Source organism: Microcebus murinus, chromosome 2 (assembly GCF_040939455.1).
Source record: "Microcebus murinus isolate Inina chromosome 2, M.murinus_Inina_mat1.0, whole genome shotgun sequence".
Classification (NCBI taxonomy): Eukaryota; Metazoa; Chordata; class Mammalia; order Primates; family Cheirogaleidae; genus Microcebus; species Microcebus murinus.
The window spans coordinates 76,683,067-76,705,032 of record NC_134105.1 but is presented as its reverse complement, the minus strand read 5'-3'; positions in this window follow the sequence as shown (position 1 = coordinate 76,705,032).

Genomic DNA, 21,966 nt, shown 5'->3' with positions numbered 1-21,966 from the left:
ACTGATATATAGTGAGTATGAATTTGTGCTAACCCTGATGCTACACCCATGCACATTATTATCTCAAGGGTCAGGTGCTGCCTTTGCTTTATGAATGAGGACAGAGTTACTCGCCCAAGGTGACAGAGCTGATAAGTGACTCAAGGAGACACTGTGTATGGCTGGGAGGTCAGCTCAGGACTGGTGTCCAGGAGCACAGATTCTAGCCCTGGCCATGCCACCAGCTTTCTGTGACCTTGAGGATGATTCTTGATTTTTTTTATCCAAAGTTTCCTTACCTAAGATTCTCCTCCAGTTCTAAAATTCTATAATTCTATAAATTCAAGCCATCTTGCACCTGCATTTCAGTTAAAGATCCTCTCAGACGAGTGGCTGGATGAAATCCTCCCAGATGTGGTGTAAAACCACGCAGTTCTTCTATCGTGCAACACTCTCATATTAGTCATGCCTTGAGTGCACTACCTCGATTTTCTAATCCTTGCAAGTGCTTAATTTGTTGTATGTAATTTGTTCTCTTTCAAGTTAATATCCCTGTATTATAAAAATCAATAAACACACATTGAAAATAATTACAAAGATATAAACCTCTTACTTTGCAAAAATACGTTGTAATGCATGCATTTTTTTCTACTCAGCAACATTTACTATGTGTTAAAAATGATGCTCTGTGCAATCTTAGGCAGAAGAATATGTTTCCTGGGGAAATTTCAAACATCTACATGAAAAAAGAGAATACACATAATCAACATAACGATCTCAAGAATGGAATCAACAAAAATAAAATCACCTCCTTCGGTTCTTCTGGGAAAATAGCTAGTTAAAGATAAAATCAATGCTAGCAAGAGGGGTGGCTTCGTTAGCTGGCATCAACCTACTGCTGTTCAGTGGGTGCATTTGTTTATGGCTTTGCAACTAAAGCACAGCAGGATCAATAAAGTTGTTTGGGGGCCTTGGATTTGTTACTCTGTAGAACTGCTAGTGCCAATGCGGGGTGGGCTGGTAAGGTAGGTAGTTTGGAGATACAGGCCCACGTGTCTGGAGCTTGTCTCACAGGCTCTGACTGCTGCTCCTAAGCAGGCCTTAGAGCAAGACCCCAGCTGTTTACAAAGTGCGCTTCATGAGACACTCATTCAGTCAATTACATTTGAGAACTACTGCATCTCTATCCTTTTTCTGAAGACTCACAAAGCATAGGAGCATAGTAAAGTCTCTAAGGAGCCCTTTGTAGAGACATATGCTTAAATTGGCTTAGATCACATTCTCCAAATCCATTTGTCCACAGAATCCCCCCACCCCAGTATCTATTCACACTTCACAAAATATTCCAGGAAACACCTTCTCTTTAGCCAGTGCTAGGACTACTGATTCCATGGCATTTAGACTGAACAAGAGGAAGCGGAAGATGGACTACTATTCACAGATCACTCACCTGGGGCCTAGATCTGCTCTTTGGCTTTGGGTGCTTAATTTCATTTAATTCCCGCAACAATTCTGTGAAATAATATCTTATTATCCCCATTGGATAGTTAAGCAAACTGAAAATACATGTGAAATTGACTGGGAATTATGCCCACAATTAAGTGGAAAAAATCAGATTATAAACATATATTTATAAATATATGCATATATCTTTTATATATAGCCTAAAGATTGTTAACTAGCAACACATAGGATTTTTTCTTATTAATTATAAAACACTGGTTGTTAACATTTAAAACTGAGGTGGTTTCAAATTTAAGAAAAAATCAGAAGCGCCACTGCCTCTGGGTCACCTTCTGCTAATGCCAAGTAGTAACTTCCTGTTTAGGGGAGGCCTGCCATCTCCACTTCCCCAAATCCCATCTGGCTGGCTTGACTTGCACACGCCAGCTGTTTGGTCCATGCAAACATTCAGGTGTGTGATGTCTAGTCTAAAAGGAGACATTCCAAAATGCTCTAAAAATAGCACTGTGGTTTGGTCCTAGGTTACAATACATCAGAACAGCTCCTGCCTTGACAGAGCTCAGACTCTAGCAGGAAATACAAGCAATTCAACAAGCAATTTCATAACTGCTTAGAAAGTATTATGTTGGAAAGTATTAAAATGAGAAAATGAAGGGATAACTTGGGCGTTCAGGATAGGAGCACACAGAAGAAGTGATTTTTGAGCAGAGACTTGAAGAATGAATAGGAGGAGTCTGGGCAAACAGAGTACTACAGGAGTGACGAATATTATAGGCAGACCCTACAAATGAACATGTATCAGGCACTGTTAGAGAAAGTCATAAATGCAGCCTCTACAAGCTTACAATCCTTTGGGGAGACAGTTCATCAGGAGGAGGACACACAGTGTTGACAACTAGCGTGGGGCTTAATAATCTGAACTGGATACAGAGGAAGGAGGTTGTCTTCTAGCATCTTCTGGCTTCTTCTCCAGTAAGAAGGCTGAGAAACAAGATAATATGATACATTAGAGCTGGTTGTCCCCAGATGCTCTGCAGATTCTAGTTCCTATCACACACAGGGTCCCTGTGGCCAAGGAAGTGTTAGTGTCCAAGGCTTACACCCCCAGGGAGCCCATGAGCCAAGCTTGTGCTGAAAGAATGTGCTTGGTGAGCGTGCGTGTGGGAGGTCACTGGGCCATGGGAACAAGGGCAGGCCAGGGAGGTTTGCAATGTCAGCAGGTGATGCCTCTGTCCCAGCACAGCTCCCGAGCAGCTGAATCCTCTGATCTTTTGGTCACGTCAGGACTTACCTTCCAACCAAAAAGAAGATTTGGATCTTTTGGGTTTGTGACCACTTAAAATGTTGCTAGAAATATGCCTTCCAATTTATGTTATTGTTATGTTATTGTCTCATCTAATTTAATCACAAAATAGGTAAATTTTTCTAATAATCACAAAATAGGTAAATAGGTAATAATCAGTATTCCACGTTATAAAAGAAGGAACTGAGAATCAGTGGCTGCACATCTTACTGACTGTTCCACAGCAGTAGTAAGTGGAGGAAATTTGAACTTAGGCATTTCAACCCCAAAGTCCATACTCTGAGTCAGGGTTTTGCAAACTGTAGATAATGACCAATTACTTGGTCATAACATCCACTGAGCGGCCTACAATATAAAATTTTTTAAGCAAAATAAATAATGTAGAATAAAGTATCATGCTTCACATATGGTAACACTAAGTGCAAATGACCCTTGAACAATACAGGTTTGATTTTTGTAGGTCCATTCATATACAGATTTTTAAAATAAATATATTGGAAACATTTTTTGGAGATTTGCAACAATTTGAAAAAACTCACAGACCAATCACATAGCCTAGAAATATTGAAAAAATTAAGAAAAAGTTAAGAATGTCATGAATGCATAAAATATATGTAGATACCAGTCTATTTTACCATTTACTATCATAAAATATATACAAATCTATAATATTATAAAAAGTTGGAATTTATCAAAACTTAAGAAACACAGACACTTACAGACCATAATAGCACAACTCATAGTGAAGAGAAATGTAAACAAACCTAAAGATGAGGTATTAAATAATTGCATAATATTAACTGTAGTACACACTGTACTACTGTAATAATTTTGTAGCCACCTCCAGTTGGGACAGTGGTGAGCTCAAGCGCTGCAAGTATCCTTTCAAAATTCTGTGCGATGCTAATCATCTATGCGTGAGCAGTTCCTCTCTCCAGCAAATTGCATATCACAGCAAAAGTAATCTCTTGTGGTTCTCACATATTTTTCATCGTGTTTAGTGCTATACCGTAAACCCTGAACAACATGATGGGATCCATACAAAGTGCCACTAGTGATGCTGGATGTGCTCCCAAGAAGCAGAGAAAACTCATGGCATTACAAGTTATGTTGAAAAAATTGAGTTGCTTGACATGTACCATAGATTGAGGTCTGCAGCTGCAATTGCCCGCCATTTCAATATAAATAAATCCAGCATAGGGACCATTGTAACAAAAAAAAAAATGAAATTCACATGATTCACAGCAGCTATACCAGCAGATGCGAAAACCTTGTGCATTTTGCAAAATACCTTTTTATCTCATATTGAAAATGCAGTTTTTATGTGCATGTTGGCGTTGCTATACGAAAAGCATACCTATAGGCTAACATGATTAAAGAAAAAGCAAAGTCATTATATGACAACTTAAAGCAAAAGAAAGGTGAAGGATTCAGAACTGGAGAATTTAATGCCAGCAAAGGATAGTTTGATAATTTTAGGGAGAGCTTTGGCAAAAAAAATATCAAGATAACTGGATAAGCAGCTGCTGCTAACCAAGAGGCAGCACACCAGTTCCCCGACACTGCTAAGAAAGCCATGGAAGAGAAAGAATATCAGCCTGAACATGTTTTTAATGCAGACAAAAGTGACTTATTCTGGGGAAAAAAAACCACAAAGGACATTTATTAGTAAAGAAGAGAAGCAAACACCAGGATTCAAGGCAAGAAGAGAGAAGCTAACTCTACTGTTTTGTGCAAAGGTAATTGGGTTTATGCTCAGGATTCCCTTACCTATACAGCTGCTAACCCCCAAGCCTTGAAGGGAAAAGACGAACACCAGCTGCCAGTCTTTTGGATGTACAAAAAGAAAGCCTGGACAATAAGAACACTTTTTATGGATTGGTTCCATTTGTCCTTTGTCCCTGAAGCCAGGAGATATCTTGCCAGTAAGAAACTGCTTTTTAAAGTTCTTTTGATATTGGACAATAGCCTTGGGCACCTAGAACTCCATGAGTTTAACACCAAAGGTGTAAAAATGATCCACTTGCCCCCAAACACAACATCTCTAAATCAGCCTCTAGATCAGGAGGTCATAAGAACCTTTAAGGCTCATTATACATGTTACTGTATGGAAAGAATTGTCGGTGCTATAGAAGAGAACCTCAATAAAGAAGACATGATAAAAGTCTGGAAGAAGTACACAATTAAAGATGAGGTGGGAGGATCACTTGAGGCCAGAAGTCCAAGACCAGCCTGGGCAACATAGCAAGGACCCATTTCTTAAAAAAAATTAAACTCACATTAAAAAAATAAATAACCAGGTGCTATAGCACACACCTGCAGTCCCAACTACTTGGGAAGCTGAGGCAGGAGAATCACTTGAATCCAACAGTTTGTGACCAGCCTGGGCAATATAGCCAGGCCTCATCTCAAAAAGAAAAAGAAAAAAAAGAAGAAGAAGAAGAAGCAGCAGCAGAAGAAAAAGCAGCATCCATCATTTGTTATAGAAAAAGCCAAGAAAGCCACCAAGCCCAGAAGAATAAATCCCTGCTGGAGAAAACTGAGTCCAGATGTCGTCCATGACTTCACAGGATTTATGACAGAGCTAATCAAGGACATCATGAAAGAGATTGTGGATATGACAACAAAAGGTGGAGGATGAAGGTTTTCAAGACATAATCTTGGAGAAATTCAAGAGCTAATAGACACCACATCAGAGGAATGAACAGAAGACGACTTGATGGAGATGAGAGCTTCTGACCCAGTGCCAGACGGCGATGAAGAAGACATAGAGGAAGCAGTGCCAGAAAGCAGATTGACTTTAGACAATCTGGCAGAAGGGTTCCAATTTTTCAAGACTGCTTTTGACTTCTTTTATGACATGTACCCTTCTATGATACAAGTACTGAAACTAAAGCAAACAGTGGAAGGATTGGTACCACATAGAAGCACTTTTTGAGACATGAAAAAGCAAAAATGTTAGACAGAAATGACCAAGTATGCCTGCTTCCCTTACACCTTCTTCTCTTCTGCCTCTACCACCCCTGAGACAGCAAGGCCAACTCCTCCTCTTCCTCATCTTCCTCCGCCTACGCAACAAGGGTGAAGACCTTTATGATCATCCACTTCCACTTAATAAATAGTAAATATATTTTCTCTTTATTATGATTTTCTTAAAGCATTTTCTTTCCTCTTATTTACTTTAAGAATACAACATATAATATACACAACATAAAATATGTGTTAATTGATTATGTTATCAGTGAGGCTATCAGTAGGCTATTAGTACTTAAATTTGGGGGAAGTCAAAAGTTATAGTTAGGCCAGGCACAGTTGCCCATGCCTATAATCCTAGCACTCTGGGAGGCTGAGGCAGGAGGTTCACATAAGGTCAGGAGTTCGAGACCAGCCTGAGCAAGAGCGAGACCCTGTCTCTACAAAAAGTAGAAAAAATTAGCCAGGCATGGTGGTGCATGCCTGTAGTCCCAGTTACATCAGGGAGCTGAGACAAAAGGACCCCTTGAGCCCAGGTGTTGGAGGTTGCAGTGAGCTATGATGATGCCACTGCACTCTATCCAGGGGGGACAGAGCAAGACTGTCAAAAAAAAAGGTATGGTAGGATTTTTTACCATGAGGGGTGTCAGCACCTCTAACCCTCACAATCTTCAAGGGTCACTTGTATTGATTCATGAAGGTTTTGTTTTTAATTTATACGTCTACCAGGTCCCATTGTAAAATTATTTCCTACTATGTATTATAGTTAAGAGTTTGAAAGCCATCATTCTAAGATCTTATAAAGGTACATAAAAATGCAAGTCCTATTTAGTTTTATATTTAGTAAGTGGCCATATTTTAAATAATAAAATTATCCAAAATCAGGTCTGCCCTGAAAAAAATCAGTGCATTTCAGGGCCCCAGGCCGATGGGGGCTCTGCCTCAAAAAGCACTTTCACAATCCTGATGGTTCTCAGGAAGGCAAGTGGAAAAATAACATATTATCTCTTAAATCCTCCACTTTGAAGTGACATATGTTATTTCTCATATTTCATTAAGCAAAGCAAGCACGTAGTCACATCTAACTTGAAAAGGATAGCAAGTACAATCACACCATGGGTCTGGAAAACAGAAACCCTAGAGCACTGGTTGGATAGCACTGGTTGGATAGTTGAGGCCACAGAGATCAATGAGATCTTATCCTATTTCCAGGGAAGAAAAATGCCAAAACATGTTTTATTTTTTTGTTTGTTTTTTTATTTCACCATATTATGGGGGTACAAATTTTAAGGTTTCAATAAATGCCCTTTCCCCCCTCCCCCCACAAGTCTGAGTTTCCAGAGTGACCATCCCCCAGATGGTGCACATCTCACTCATTAGGTATGTATATACCCGCCCCCCCTCTCCCCTCCCACCTGCCCAATACCCTATTACTGTAGTACCTATGTGTCTACTTAGGGGCTACTCAGTTAATACCAGTTTTCTGGTGAGTATATGTGCTGCTTGTTTTTCCATTCTTGGGATACTTCACTTAGTAGTATGGATTCCAGCTCTAACCAGGAAAATATAAGATGTGATATATCACCGTTGTTTCTTAGAGCTGAATAGTACTCCATGGTATACATATACCACATTGTATTAATCCATTCTTGGATTGATGGGCACTTGGGCTGTTTCCACAGCCTTGCAATTATGAATTGTGCTGCTATAAACATTCGAGTCCAGGTGTCTTTTTTGTAGAGTGTCACTGGATCTTTTGGGTAGATGCCCAGTAATGGGATTGCTGGATCAAATGGTAGATTCACTTGTATCGCTTTAAGGTATCTCCATATTGCTTTCCACAGAGGTTGAACTAGTTTGCAGTCCCACCAGCAGTGTAGGAGTGTTCCTCTCTCTCCGCAACCGCACCAGCATTTATTGTTTGGAGACTTTTTGATAAAGGCCATTCTCACTGGAGTTAAGTGATATCTCATTGTGGTTTTGATTTGCATTTCCCTGATGATTAGAGAGGTTGAGCACTTTTTCATATGTTTGTTGGCCATTCTTCTGTCTTTTTAGAAAAGTTTCTGTTCAAGTCCTTTGCCCACTTTTTAATAGGGTTATTTGATTTTTTCTTGCTCTTTTTCGTGAGTTCTAAGTAAAGCATGTTTTAATAATATGGTCCCTATAATCATATTTCTAAATACCCTGCCAGTTGCTTAAATTCAAAATGTCCTAAACCAAACATATTATCCTCCCTACCAAAACGAGTTCCCTGTACTGTGTAATTTTGATTAGTGTCATCTCTATTCACTCAGTTGCCCAATTGTTCGCCTTGCAATCATCTTCAACTCCTTCTTAGCCTTCATTGGCATAATCAGTCAATCACAGCTCTGCTCCACCAGTAAACAGCTCACGAATCCATCACGACTTCACTATTCCCACTCTTGCTGCCTTGGTGCCAACCCACATCTTCTCTACCAGTGCTGGCTATCCTAAATAAGGCTGTACTTCTTTCACAGAATTATCAAATTTGGAAATATGTCCTTTGAAAATTGGCTGTTCTTGTGCCATATATAGTTTCCTTAATTTTTTTGTTTCTTTTTTGGATTTTGCAGATATCTTTTCTTGATAATGCTCCCAGATTGGAAAAATTCAGGTATAGTGATTGAAGAGAAAGAAAATATTTAGAGAATCCTTGAGAGAAGAAAAAAACAGGGAAAGAGATGTAAGAAATGTCAGGGATACTTATATAGCAACCTATCTCATGAGAACAGTCAGAACAGTGGAGAGAAAGTTCTTCTCTCCACCTCTGACTTGGAGGGTTTGTAGTTTTATCTCAAAGGAAGAGGCTGATTGCTTATATAGGACCTTTTACAGTGCTCTGGGAGTTGAAACCATGAGACTGAGTAGACTCTGCAAGGAAGATAATAAATGAGAAAAAAATTGTAAAGACGAGGAATAGTCCTTGGAGGGTGATGTAGTGATGAGGAAGGAATAAGAAGAAAGCGAAGCCAGAAAAGGACAGGGAAGGAATGGAGGGAAAGGTAAGAGAAGCAGGACAGTGTGTGCTACAAAAAGGATCATCAGCAGAGCTAAATGCAGGTGCAGTCCAGGAGAAAGACCATCTCAAAAGCTTTTGATTTGTTTTGGGTGGTTGTGTCCTTGGAGCCAATAGTTGTAACTGGAGGATAGGGGTGCTTGGAATGCTGGGCAGCAAGAAATAAGTGAACAGTCCCATGTAGCAAAGGCAGTACACTGTACCAAAAAGTTTGGTAGTGTGGTGAGGAAGAATGACAGCTCCACAAGGCAACAAGTTCAAAGGGAAATGTTTTCCAAGGTAATGAAGTAAGTAACATGACTTTTTTGATAAAGGAGAAAGAGAGAGAAGAGTGAGCATAGAAATGTAAGAGAGAAAGGAAATACTAATGGGAAAAGGTTCATTTCCTCTGGTCTAGACATTTGCCCTAACCATACATAACTCATTGGCTTACAAGCCACTTAGGATGGGCAAAGTAGTGTTTTTATCACTCCATTTTTTTCCTGCCATAGTCCTTTAAATGTTCCCATTACTTCACACAAAATTCTTTCCTATAATAACTAAAAAAAAGAAACTAGTCTACATTAATGAGTAAGATTTCTAAGTAATATTTTTGGAAAGATTCAAAACCTCCACCCTCCTTGAAAAACACCCTTCTATTCTTTTATCAGATGTATTTTGCAATGATAATAATAGTATCTAACCTTTATTTCATCCTTATCATGTATTAAAACCTTTCCTAATTCTTAACACAAACTTATGAGGTAGACGTTACTATGCGCATTTTCATGGGTAAGAAAACTGAGACCACCAATCCATCTTTTCTTCTAGTACTTTCATAATTTTCTTTTTGTAAATTAAAACACTGATCCATTTGGAATATACTCCACCATAATGGTTGAAGAGAAAATCTAACTTTTTTTTTCAAATATCTACACAGATAGCCCCAAACTAATTTTTGAATAGTCCACTTGCACCATGTACCATTAATAAATTGCCATAAATATTTAGGCCTATTTCTGTACATATCTGGTTGTTTCCAGATTTTCTATTTTGTTTTATTGATCTGTCTCTATTCACTAACCTACAACACTGTTTTCATCTACTTAAATTTAAAATATGTTTTGATATATGGTAATGTTTTTCTCATTTCCCTACCACCAACAACATTGTTCTTTCTAGAATTTTGTTGGTTGTTATTTACTTTTCATGTGAACTTTGGAATTGTCTAGTTTCAAAAACCAAATTTTTATTTTTGTTGGAATGAACTTAGAAAAATTATCATCTTTATAATGTTAAGTATGTCTATCCATTTGGTCAAGATTTTCCAATATACTTTTCTTGTGTTTCTTAGGAGTGTTTTAAAGTTTGTTTTGTTCTTTTGTTATTTTTAACAGGTCTTTCACATCTTTTCTAGCATGTATTTTAAGTATTTAACATTCTGAGTTGCTACCATAAACAAGGCATTTTCTTCCATCCTTTCTCCTAACTGATTATATACACAAGATATTAATTTCTTTGAATTAATTTCTTATCACTGATTACCAAATTCTCTCATTGCAGTGGTTTTTTAAACTAATTCTCTTGGGAATTCTAGGTAAAAGATCATATCATCTACAAATAATGTTAATTTTATTCTCTCCTTTTCAGGTATCTGTTTTGGCTAGTACTTCTTAAATAATATCAGATAATATTAGTGATAGTGGACATCCTTAACTTTTTTGTCTTTAAATGTAATTCATCCATTGTTTGCCATTAAGCTTGATTCTGGCTTTTTTTATTGAGCCTGATATATTTTATCATCCTAAGGAAATATTTATTTATTCCTATTTCATTGAATACATGGATATTAATAATTGCTTTTTTAGATTGTAATTTGGGTCCTTTAACATTGTGGCAGCCTAAAATCATGGTCACAAATTCTTTGACATCCCTCCCTAGGGAAGCAAGGTATCTGCCTCCTCTCTTGAATCTCCATGGGTCTGTGGCTACTTCAACCAATAGACCTAAAGTGATGCTATGAGGCCCCACAGGCTAGGTCTGATCTGAATGTTTGTGTGCTCTCAAAATTTGTATATTGAAATCCTGACCCCCAAGGTGATGTTATTATGAGGTGAGGCCTCTGAGTGATAATTAGGTCATAAGGGCAGAAACCCTAATGCCCTAATAAAAGAGGCCCAAGGGAGCTAGCTAGCCCCTTCTGCCACATGAGGACACAGCAAGAAGGCGCCACCTATGAACCAGAAAGTAGGCCCTCATCAGACACCAGATCTGATGGAACCTTGATCTGGGACTTTCCTGCCTCCAGAACTGCGAGAGATGAATTTCTGTTGTTTGTAGCCAGCCACTTTATTTGTTATAGCAGCCTGAACAGACTAAGCTTGAAAATTGGTATCAAAACAATTGATATGAGTGTGCTGCTGTGAAAGATACCTAAAATATACTGGGAGGCTGGAAGAAGTTTGGAGTGCCATGAACAGCCATTAACGACCACTGTGCAAGGGCCCAGGAATAAAAAAGAAGAGAGCTATAGAAAAAGCTACATCTTCTTAGGGAATATGTAAGTAATCTTGAACAGAATGTTGTCAGAAATATGGATGGTAAAGGAGGACCTCAGCTGGAAATGAAGAGCATGTTATTGGACAATGGAGGAAAAGTCACTGTTGTTGTTATAAAATGGTAAAAAAAACTTGTCTGAATTTTGTGTTCATGTCTTCGTGTTTTCCGGAAGGTAGAACTTGTGAGACTAATCTCCTGATCAGGTGGTCATTCAGCCATACCCTTGGCACTCTCCCACAGCACACTTTCCCATTCTTTGCAATATGAATAGGCTGAGAATATTCCAAATCTTTAAGTTCTGCTTCCCTTTTGATTAATGTTGAGAAGGAAGTCTTATGTGCACAGTCTTTTGACACCTGCTTGGCCACAGAAGGATGGGTTGAGCCAGGAATACTTCCTTGCCAAGAGATAAAGTACCCACATGGCCTCTGCCAGGGTTGTGTGGAAATATCTTTTCCTGTTTAGACTCAATAAGTATTACTTCATTCTACTTAAGCATGTGCATCAGTGGTGCTCTGGCCCTGATCCCAACTTTCAGTATTTTAGGCTCCACAGGAGAAGAGTTGGGGTCCTTCCTCTGTGGCACAAGAGAGGTGTATGTAGGCAAAGGGCCCTGTGCTGGCTGCCAGGAGAGACCTACTGGCCATGGGGGACCAATGCACACTATTAAAGCTGGTCTTTCTCTGTCTCTTGTCCATGCAAGTAAAGCATTGCTCCACCCAGTGCTTGTTTGCATTGTGTTTTCCTCAGCAACTCCTATACAAAGATGCAAAGGGCAGAGGTGTTTACAGTCCTCCCCTAAGATTGATAACTGGTACACAGTGTTCTGCTCAATAACTAACAATTCCATCTTTAAATCATTTCTGTCTTCTCAAATTTTATGATAAGCAGTCAAGAGGAACCAGCTGCTCCTTCAACACATTGATTAGATATTTTTGCAGCCAAATATTCAATTTGCCAGTGTCTTGATCTTGGACTTCCCAGCTTGCAGAACTATGAGAAATAAATTTCTGTTGTTTATTAACCACCTAGAGCAAACAGAGGCAAGATAGCAGCCAGAGTGTCTCTACAAGAAAGATAGATTTTACATGAAAGTGGAAAAAACAAACAGGCAGATCAACATAGATCGGATGAGGGTCAGAAAAAGGGGTGCCTGAAACTACAGGAGACTCCACAGGAAGAAGTTGCAGAACTGGAAGGAGAAGGGCATCAGCAGGGTCTAAACCCTGAGAGGCTCAGAGACCAGTGAGAAGGGTAGGTGGAGTGGTTAAATTTCTCCTTCCTTGCATCTCAGACTGCCACTGGGCTCCCAAGCTGCTGGAGAGACCCCCAACACTAGCCTAGAGATGGCTGCCACCAGAGAGCAGTGGGCCTCTTGTGGAAAGGGCACCAGGCTCCCACCTCCCTCAGGGCACCTCCTGCCCCACAGACCCAAGCCAATTAGCAGGTGCCATATTATTTCATTCTCCCCTTCCCCTCCCCTACCCACAGCTGCCAAGAGCGACAATTTAGTCACCACCTGAAGGCATCCACAGGGAACCTTTCCTTTTGGGGCTGTACACCTGACTGAGGGGTACTCAGACTGTAACTCCCTACATGCTGGACCTCCCAAGTGCTGCTGGCCTGGTGACTCTAGCAGAGTGGGGCAAATCCCAAGGCAGAGAGACATAGATCCAGCTTTGGCACCCCAGGGGTGACTTAAGACCAGCACTCTTCTCCCTGGCAGGGTCAGGGATTAATCTCCAGGGCCCCAGGTCTGCAGGCCAGAGCCTGTATACCTAGACCCATATTTTGTTTGTTTGTTTGTTTTTGTTTTTTGTTTGTTTGTTTGTTTTTTGATTTTGTTTGTTTGTTTTTTTGGTTTTTTGCTTGGGTTTTTTTTTTGTTTTTTTGTGTGTGCCTTCAGGGGCAAATCAGAGTGAGTCCTAGCTTCAGCATGCTCAAAGGGCAACCCTCCTCCCACAGGAGGGCCATGCTCCCAGCTCAGGCCATGACCCCAGGCAGGGAACCTCCTAGCTGGCACCACAGTCAAGGGAGATCCACTGACCTGAGTTCCTGCCTGCAGGCAGAGGCCTAGGAAAAACTACAGAATAGGGCAGGGTGGTCTCAGGCACCCCCATAAGGATCTTAGACAGCCCCATCCCTCACACAGACTTTTTGGCTGAGTGGGGCCATTTTAGCCCCTCCCTGGCATCTTTGCCCTGAAGCAAAGAACAGACCTTTGACCCATGCTAACAGCATTTGTGGATCTTGAGGGCAGACTCACCCAACCCAGCCCCACCCAGCCTCACATGATAAACAGCCACCAGTGTAAAATCACCCAAAAGATAAAGGTCAGAGCCCAGATATCACAATGGTTCAAGAGCAATAAAGTCCTACTCAACAGGAAGAACAGAAATCTACCCATTTATAAATTTGCTGAATAAATGTGAAAGATTTATACTTTCCACTCAAGAGATACTAGGCTGGCTGAATGGATAAAAAGATACAGACATCCAAGTATCTGCTATCTCCAAGAAACACATCTAACCCCCAAGGACTCATTCAGACTCAAGGTGAAGGAATGGAAAACAATATTCCAAGCAAATTAAAACCAAAAGAAAGCTGGTGCAGCTGTTCTCATATCAGATCACATAGACTTCAAATCAACAAAAGTAAAAAAAAAAAAAATGACAAATGGTCATTATATAATAGTAAAGGGAACAATTCAGTAAGAAGACATAACAATTCTAAATATTTATTCACCTAACACATGAGCACCCAGATTCATAAAGCAAATCCTACTTGATCTAAACAAGATGATAAATAGCAGCATTAGAATAGCCGGGGACTTCAATACCCCACTAACAGAATGTGCCAGATCCTCTAAACAGAAAATAAATAAGGAAACAATGAACTTAAGGAGAATTCTAGAACAAATGGACCTAACAGACATTTATAGAACATTCTACCCCAAAACTACTGAATATACATTCTTCTCATCAGGTCAGGGAACATTCTCTAAGATTAATCACATCCTAGGCCACAACACATGTCTCAAACATTTTTAAAGATAGGAATTATACCATGTATCTTTTCAGACCACAGTGGAATAAAATTAGAAATCAACTCCAACAGAAACACTCATCTACATATAAATATACAAAGTCCTGGAAACTAAACCACCTACTGCTGATTGATAGCTGGATCAAAGAGGAAATTAAGATGGGAATCAAAAAATTCTTTAAATTAAATGATAAGGGGGACACAAGTCATCAAAAACCTGTGGAATATAGCTAAGGCAGTCCTGAGAGGAAAATTCATAGCCCTAAATGTCTACATCCAAAACACAGAAAGATTGCAAATCAACAACTTATTGAATAATCTCAAGAAACTGGAAAAGGAAGGACAAACTAATCAAAAAAACAGCAGGCCGGGCGCGGTGGCTCACGCCTGTAATCCTAGCTCTCTGGGAGGCCGAGGCGGGCGGATTGCTCAAGGTCAGGAGTTCAAAACCAGCCTGAGCAAGAGCGAGACCCCGTCTCTACTATAAATAGAAAGAAATTAATTGGCCAACTGATATATATATAAAAAATTAGCCGGGCATGGTGGCACATGCCTGTAGTCCCAGCTACTCGGGAGGCTGAGGCAGAAGGATTGCTGGAGCCCAGGAGTTTGAGGTTGCTGTGAGCTAGTCTGACGCCATGGCACTCACTCTAGCCTGGACAACAAAGCGAGACTCTGTCTCAAAAAAAAAAAAAAAAAAAAAAAAAAAAAAAAAAAAAAACAGCAGAAAAAAAAGAAATAACCAAGATCAAAGCAGAACTAAATGAAATTGTTAAAAAAGAATTATACAGAAGATTAATGAAATAAAAAGTTGGCTCTTTGAAAAGATAAACAAAATTGACAAGTCTCTCACTAGATTACCGATTGAGCTTATTGGAGTCCTTTCTAATAAAGCTTTCTAATAAATAAAAGACTCTAATAATCTCAATCAGAAATAAAAATGGAGAAATCACAACTGATACCACCAAAATACAAAATATCATCCCTCAATACTATAAAAATTTCTATGCATATAAACTTGAAAGCGTGTAGGAAAAGGACAAATTCTTGGAAACATACACCCTTTAGGCTCAATCAGGAAGAAATAAAATTCAGACCAATATCAAGTATCAAAATTGGAGCACCAATAAAAAAATCTTCCAACAGAAAAAGTCCCAGACCAGATGGTTTCACACCCAAATTTTATCAGACCTTCAAAGAAGAACTATTTCCTGTACTGCAGAAATTACTCTATAACATTGAGAAGGAAGGAATCCTCCCCAACTCATTCTACAAACCCAATATAACCTTCATATCAAAGCCAGGAAAGGACCCAACAAAAAAAAGAAAACTGTAGTAACCAATATCTCTTATGAATATAGATGCAAAAATTCTCAATAAAATCCTGCAAACTGAATTCAGCTGCATTTCAAAAAAATAACCCACCACAACCAAGTAGGCTTCATACCAGAGATGCAAGGAAGGTTCAACATATGCAAATCTATAAATGTAATTCACCCCATAAAGAGAAGCAAAAACAAAAACCATACGATCCTCTTAATAGATGTGGAAAAAGCATTTGACAAAATCCAGCAAACTTTTATGATAAGAACACTTACCAAAATAGGCATAGATAGGACTTACCTCAAAATTATAAAAGCTACATATGACAACATCATACTGAACAGGGAAAAATTGAAAGCATTCTCACTTAGAACTGGAACCAGAGAAGGTTGCCCAGTATCATCACTTCTATTGAGCATAGTGCTGGAAGTCCTAGCTAGAGCAATCAAACAAGAGGAAGAAATCAAGAGTATCCAAATGGGGAAAGAAGAGGTCAAACTATCTCTCTTTGCTGACAATACAATCTTATAGAAAACCCTGAAGATTCTGCCAAGAGACTCCTAGAATTGATAAACAAATTCAGCAAAGTTTCAGGTTACAAAATCAATGTACACAAATCAGTAGTGTTCATATACGCCAACAGCAGTCAAGCTGAGACTCAAATTAAAGGCTCAATACTTTTCACAATAGCAACAAAGAAAATTAAATACCTAGGAATATATTTAACCAAAGAGGGGAAAGGCCTGTACAGGAAAAACTGCAAAACACTGAGTAAAAAAATTGCAAAGGATATAAACAGATGGAAAAACATATCATGCTCATGGATCAGCAGAATCAACATTATTAAAATGTCTATATTACCCATGCAATCCCCATTAAAATACCAATGTCATTTTTCACAGATCTAAGAAAAATAGTTCTATGCCTTGTATGGAACCAGAGAAGACCCCAAATAGCCAAAGCAACCTTAAGCGATAAGAACAAATTGGGAGATATCACTTTACCAGACTTCTAGCTATACTACAAGGCTATAGTAACCAAAATAGCATGATATTGGCACAAAAGCAGAAACATAAACTTATGGATCAAAACAGAGAACCCAGACATAAAACTATCCTCATATTGCCATCTGATCTTGACAAAGAAGACAAAAAAACACTGGTGAAAAGAATCCCTATTCAATAAATGGTGCTGGAAAAATTGGATAGCCACATGTGGAAGACTGAAACAGGATCTGCACTACTCATCACTCACAAAAATTAATTCACAATTGATAACAGATTTAAACCTAAGACATGAAATTATAAGAATTCTAGAAGAAAATATTGGAAAAAGTTTTCTAGATATTGACCTAGGCAAAGAATTTATGAAGAAGACCACAAAGCCAATCACAGCAACATCAAAAATTAACAAGTGGGACTTGATTAAACTAAAAAGCTTCTGCACAGCCAAGTAAACAATCAATAAAGTGAATAGACAACCTACATAATGGGAGAAAATATTTGCATGTCATATATCCGATAAAGGGCTGATAACCAGAATCTATAAAAAACTCAAACAAATCAGCAAGAAAAAAATGAAACAACCCCATAAAAAATTGGGCAAAAGACATGAATAGAGCCTTTTCTAAAGAAGATAGACTAATGGCCAAAACATATGAAAAAATGCTCAAAGTCTCTAATCATCAGGGAAATGCAAATCAAAACCACAATGAGATATCACCTAACCGCAATGAGAATGGCTTTTCTTAAAACAATAGATGCTGACGTGGATGTGGAGAGAAGGGAACACTTATACCCTATCGGTGAGACTGCAAACTATTACAACCTTTATGGAAAATAGTATGGAGATACCTGAAAGAATGAAAAGTAGACCTACCATTTGATCAAGTAATCCCACTCTTGGATATTTACCCAAAGAAAAAAAGGTCATCTTATCAAAAAACACGTGCACTCAAATGTTTATTGCAGCACAATTCACAATGTCAATGATGTGGAATCAACCCAAGTGCCCATCAATACATGGATTAATAAAATGTGGTATATGTATACTATCAAGTACTACTCGGCCATAAAAAATGGTGTGCTAATACCTTTTGTAACAACCTGGATGCAGTTAGAGATCATTCTTCTAAGCAAAGTATTGCAAGAATAGAAAAATAAACACCACAAGTACTCACTATTAAATTGGAACTAACTGATCAACACCCATGTGAACATACGGTAGTACAACTCAACAGAAATCAAGCAGGTAGGAGGTGGGAGAAGGGGATGGGTACATTTACACCTAATGTGTACAGTGCATGTTATCTTGGTGATGGGCACACTTATAACTTTGACTCAAACTTCACAAAAGCAAATCATGTCATCAAAACATTTGTACCCCCATAATATTCTGAAATTTAAAAAAAAAAAGTATTGCTATGCATCAAAGCACACAATTAACAGAATGAGAAGACAGCCCACAGAATGGGAGAAAATATTTGCAAATAACATATCTGATGAAAGGTTAATATCCAGAATATATAAAGAGCCCCTACAACTCACAACAACAGAAAAAGACCTCAATTTAAAAAATAGGCTAAGGACTTAAATAGATACTAATATTTCTCCATAAAAGATATACAGATAGCCAATAAGCACATGAAAAGATGTTCAACATCACTAATCATTAAGGAAATGCAAATCTAAACCAAAATGAGGTGCCACCTGACATCCATTAGGATGGCTACTATCAGCAACAACAAAATAAAGAAAGGAAGAACAAGTGATAGAAAGAATGTAGAGAAATCGAAACCTATGCACTGTTAGTGAAAATGTAAAATGGTGCTACTGCTGTGAAAAACATCATGGTGGTTCCTCAAAAAATTAAAAATAGAACTACTGTATAATGCAGCAATTCCCTTCTGGGTATATACTTGAGTCTTAAAGAGATATTCGTACACCCACATTCATAACAACATTATTCACGATAGCCAAAAGGTGGAAGTAACCCAAGCGTCCATCAGTGGATAACGGATAAACAAAACTGTGGTATACACATACAACGAAATATTATTCAGCCTTAAAAGGGAAGGAAATTCTGGCATATGCTACAACATGGATGAACCTTGAGGACATTATGCTAAGTAAAATAATCCGGTCACAAAATGATCCCACTTATATAAGGCACCTATATTAGTCAAATTCATAGAGACAGAAAGTAGAGTGGTGGTTGCTAGGGGGTGTGGAAAGGGGGGAATGGAAAGTTGTTGTTTAATGGATGGTAGAGTTTTAATTTTGAAAAGAGTTCAAGAGATTGGTTGTACAACCACGCAAACATACTTAACACTACCGATCTGTACACTTAAAGATGGTTAAGATTGAAAATCTTGGGTTATGTGTTGCTATGATTTGAATGTGTCCCCCAAAGTTCATGTGTTGGATATGTAATCCCTAATGCAACAATGTTGATAGGAGGAATTTTTAAGAGGTGAGTAGGTCATGAAGGCTCTGCCCTCATGAATGCTTAATGTCATTATCACAAAAGTAGGGTCATTATCACAGGAGTAGGTGTGTTACCCAAGCATATCTGGCCCCTTCTTGCTCGCTTGCAAGTGCTCTCTCCCTATGTGACACTTTCCACCACATGGTGATGCAGCGAGAAGGTCCCCACCAGGTGTGAGGCCTTCGATCTTAGACCTCCCAGCCTCCAGAACCATGAGCCAAATAAATATCTGTTCATTATAAATTACCCAGTCTGTGGTATTCTCTTATATCAGGACAAAACTGACTAAAACATGTGTACTTTGCCACAATTACAAATAAAATTTACAAAGAGAGATTAAAAACATATGCATTAAAGGGAACTCAAAGACATAATCACTTGTAATATATGGCCCTTATTTGGAGCTTTATTTAAACAAATCAACCACTGAAAAACTCATGAGACAATCGCAGAAATACAAAGACTGGATATTTGATGGTATTAAAGAATTACTGTCATTTATTTTTAGGTGTGGTACTGGTACTGGCATTGGGTTTTTAAAAAATATTCCTTGTGTTTTAGAGTTACATACTAAAATATTTGTGGATGAAATATGATGGATTATTACCTAGTTGGAGGATGGAGAGAAAATGACTAGAAGTATAGATGAATCAAGATCGGTCACAATAGGCCGGGCACGGTGGCTCATGCCTTATAATCCTACAACTCTAGGAGGCTGAGGTGGGAAGATCATTTGAGGTTAGAAGTTCGAGACCAGCCTGATCTAGACCCCATCCCTACTAAAAATTTAAAAAATTAGCCAGGCATGGTGGCATACACCTGTAGTCCCAGCTACTGGGGAAGCTAAAGCAGAAGGATCTCTTGAGCCCAAGAGTTTGAGGTTACAGTGAGCTGTGTTGACACCACTGCACTCTATCACAGAGCTGGACTCTGTCTCAACAATATCAACAACAAAAAATCTTGGTCCAGATAACTGTTGAAGCTAGACAATGGATACGTGGGAGCTCATTATACTATTCTCTCTACTTTCGTATATTTTGAAATTTTTCCTAATGAGAAACTCCAGTTCCAGAAATAAAAACAAAAAGCTCACTATCAGTTCTTTTGCTACAGCCACACAAGCCATCACTTGATTGACAGAACTTCTCCCTCAGTTGTCTATTCACAGAAGGCTCGTGGCAACAACGTTCTCTGAGATCTTCCATTCACATGGGTGGCTAGAGCATCCTTAGCTTGCACTTTCTTTCCCTCAGAATTTGGTAGGTATCACTCTTACATCTTCTGATGTTGAATGTTGTTGTGGATATGAATATGAATTCAGCCTGATTTTTCCTCCTCTCTAAGTTACTTTATCCTTTAGCTGCCCAAAGCATTCTTCCTTCACTTTTTTGAATTTAGTAATTTCACTAGAATATTTCTTATTGGTGATGGTCTGGGTCATTTTTCTTTGGCACACACAGTGCCCTTTCAGTGTAGAGTCACATATTTTATTATCAAAAAGTTTTCCTGAATCCTATCTTTAAATGTTTGGATTTTGTTCCATTGATTATATTTTTCTTCTAGAACTCCAATGGAGTATATCCCAGGTCTCCTTCTCCTGTCTCTCATGTCCACTATTTCCATCACTGTTTTTATGGCATCTCTTTCCTTCATGTTTCTTTAAATTATGTCATCATCCTATGATTACATATTCCTTGCATTTCAGCTCATGTTTCATATTTTTCATTAACTCCCCACCTCTCTGCTGCGTTCTTGTATTTCTGCTTTGGGGTCTTCCTTCAAAGGTAATTGCTCAAGGTAATTGTTTCATTGGGTATGTTTTTATCTTAATTCATGGCCAATTGTTAGGATATGATTTTCATCTGCTTGCAAGTGTTCTCCATCAGCTGCTTAGTTTTGCTGCTCTTTCCCACGTTTTTTCATACAGGATCTTTCTATCAATTCCTTGTTTCAAACTTTTCATTATTCAGTGAACTACAGTTTTCTGAACCAGCTTATTTTCAAGAAGTCCTTTACTGGGGAGAGGCCAGGTGGCCTTCCAGGCTTCATTCCCCTTCTTTGCCATCCCAGAAATAGACTGCTTCCTGCAAATACAGCTCGTCGTGGGGTTCTTTGTTCAGCCCCTCCTGTATTTCTCGGAGCCAAACCAGGAGAGGAGCACTTCTATACCCGCGTGGCAAACCCCAATGCCTGAACAGCGCTGTTCATTTTAGCACTTCAAGTGAGCCCTTCACCTTCAGGATGAGTATTTTTAGGGGCACTTCCTGCAATCTGCCATCCATCGACTCTCTCTGTGCTGCTTCCTTTTGTTTCCTCCTGCACAGCTGCTGCACAATTTCAGCGTCTCTTGGCAGCCTTTACAGATGTTGCAGCGTCTATGGTTTATATTTGCTTTTTGGGTTTCTTTTGAAAATGCAGGGGCTCTTCCTAATCAATGTGTTGTTTGTTTTTTCTATTGTATAATTTCTAGAACAAGAAGTGGGAAATGCCGTCATGCATAGCCTGGTTCATATCAGAAATCTGACAACATTTTTAGGAATATCCTCTTGAGAATCTAAGCTATATGCTTCCCATTTTATCATGCCTGACTTTAGTTTTGTTACTCTGATTTTAATGAATTTACCCTCTGTAAAAATAGTTCACTTTTTTCTCACAATGGTATATGTATAAAACTTGTTTAGTCCATCAGAGGCTTTCTTAGCAAGAGTAAAGCATCTCATCTGGGAAAAGCATAAAAATAATGTAAAGGGAATGATAAGCCCAGATGCAATAGAATTCTTCCACTCAGTCAATCCTGAAATGGAAGCAGGATTAT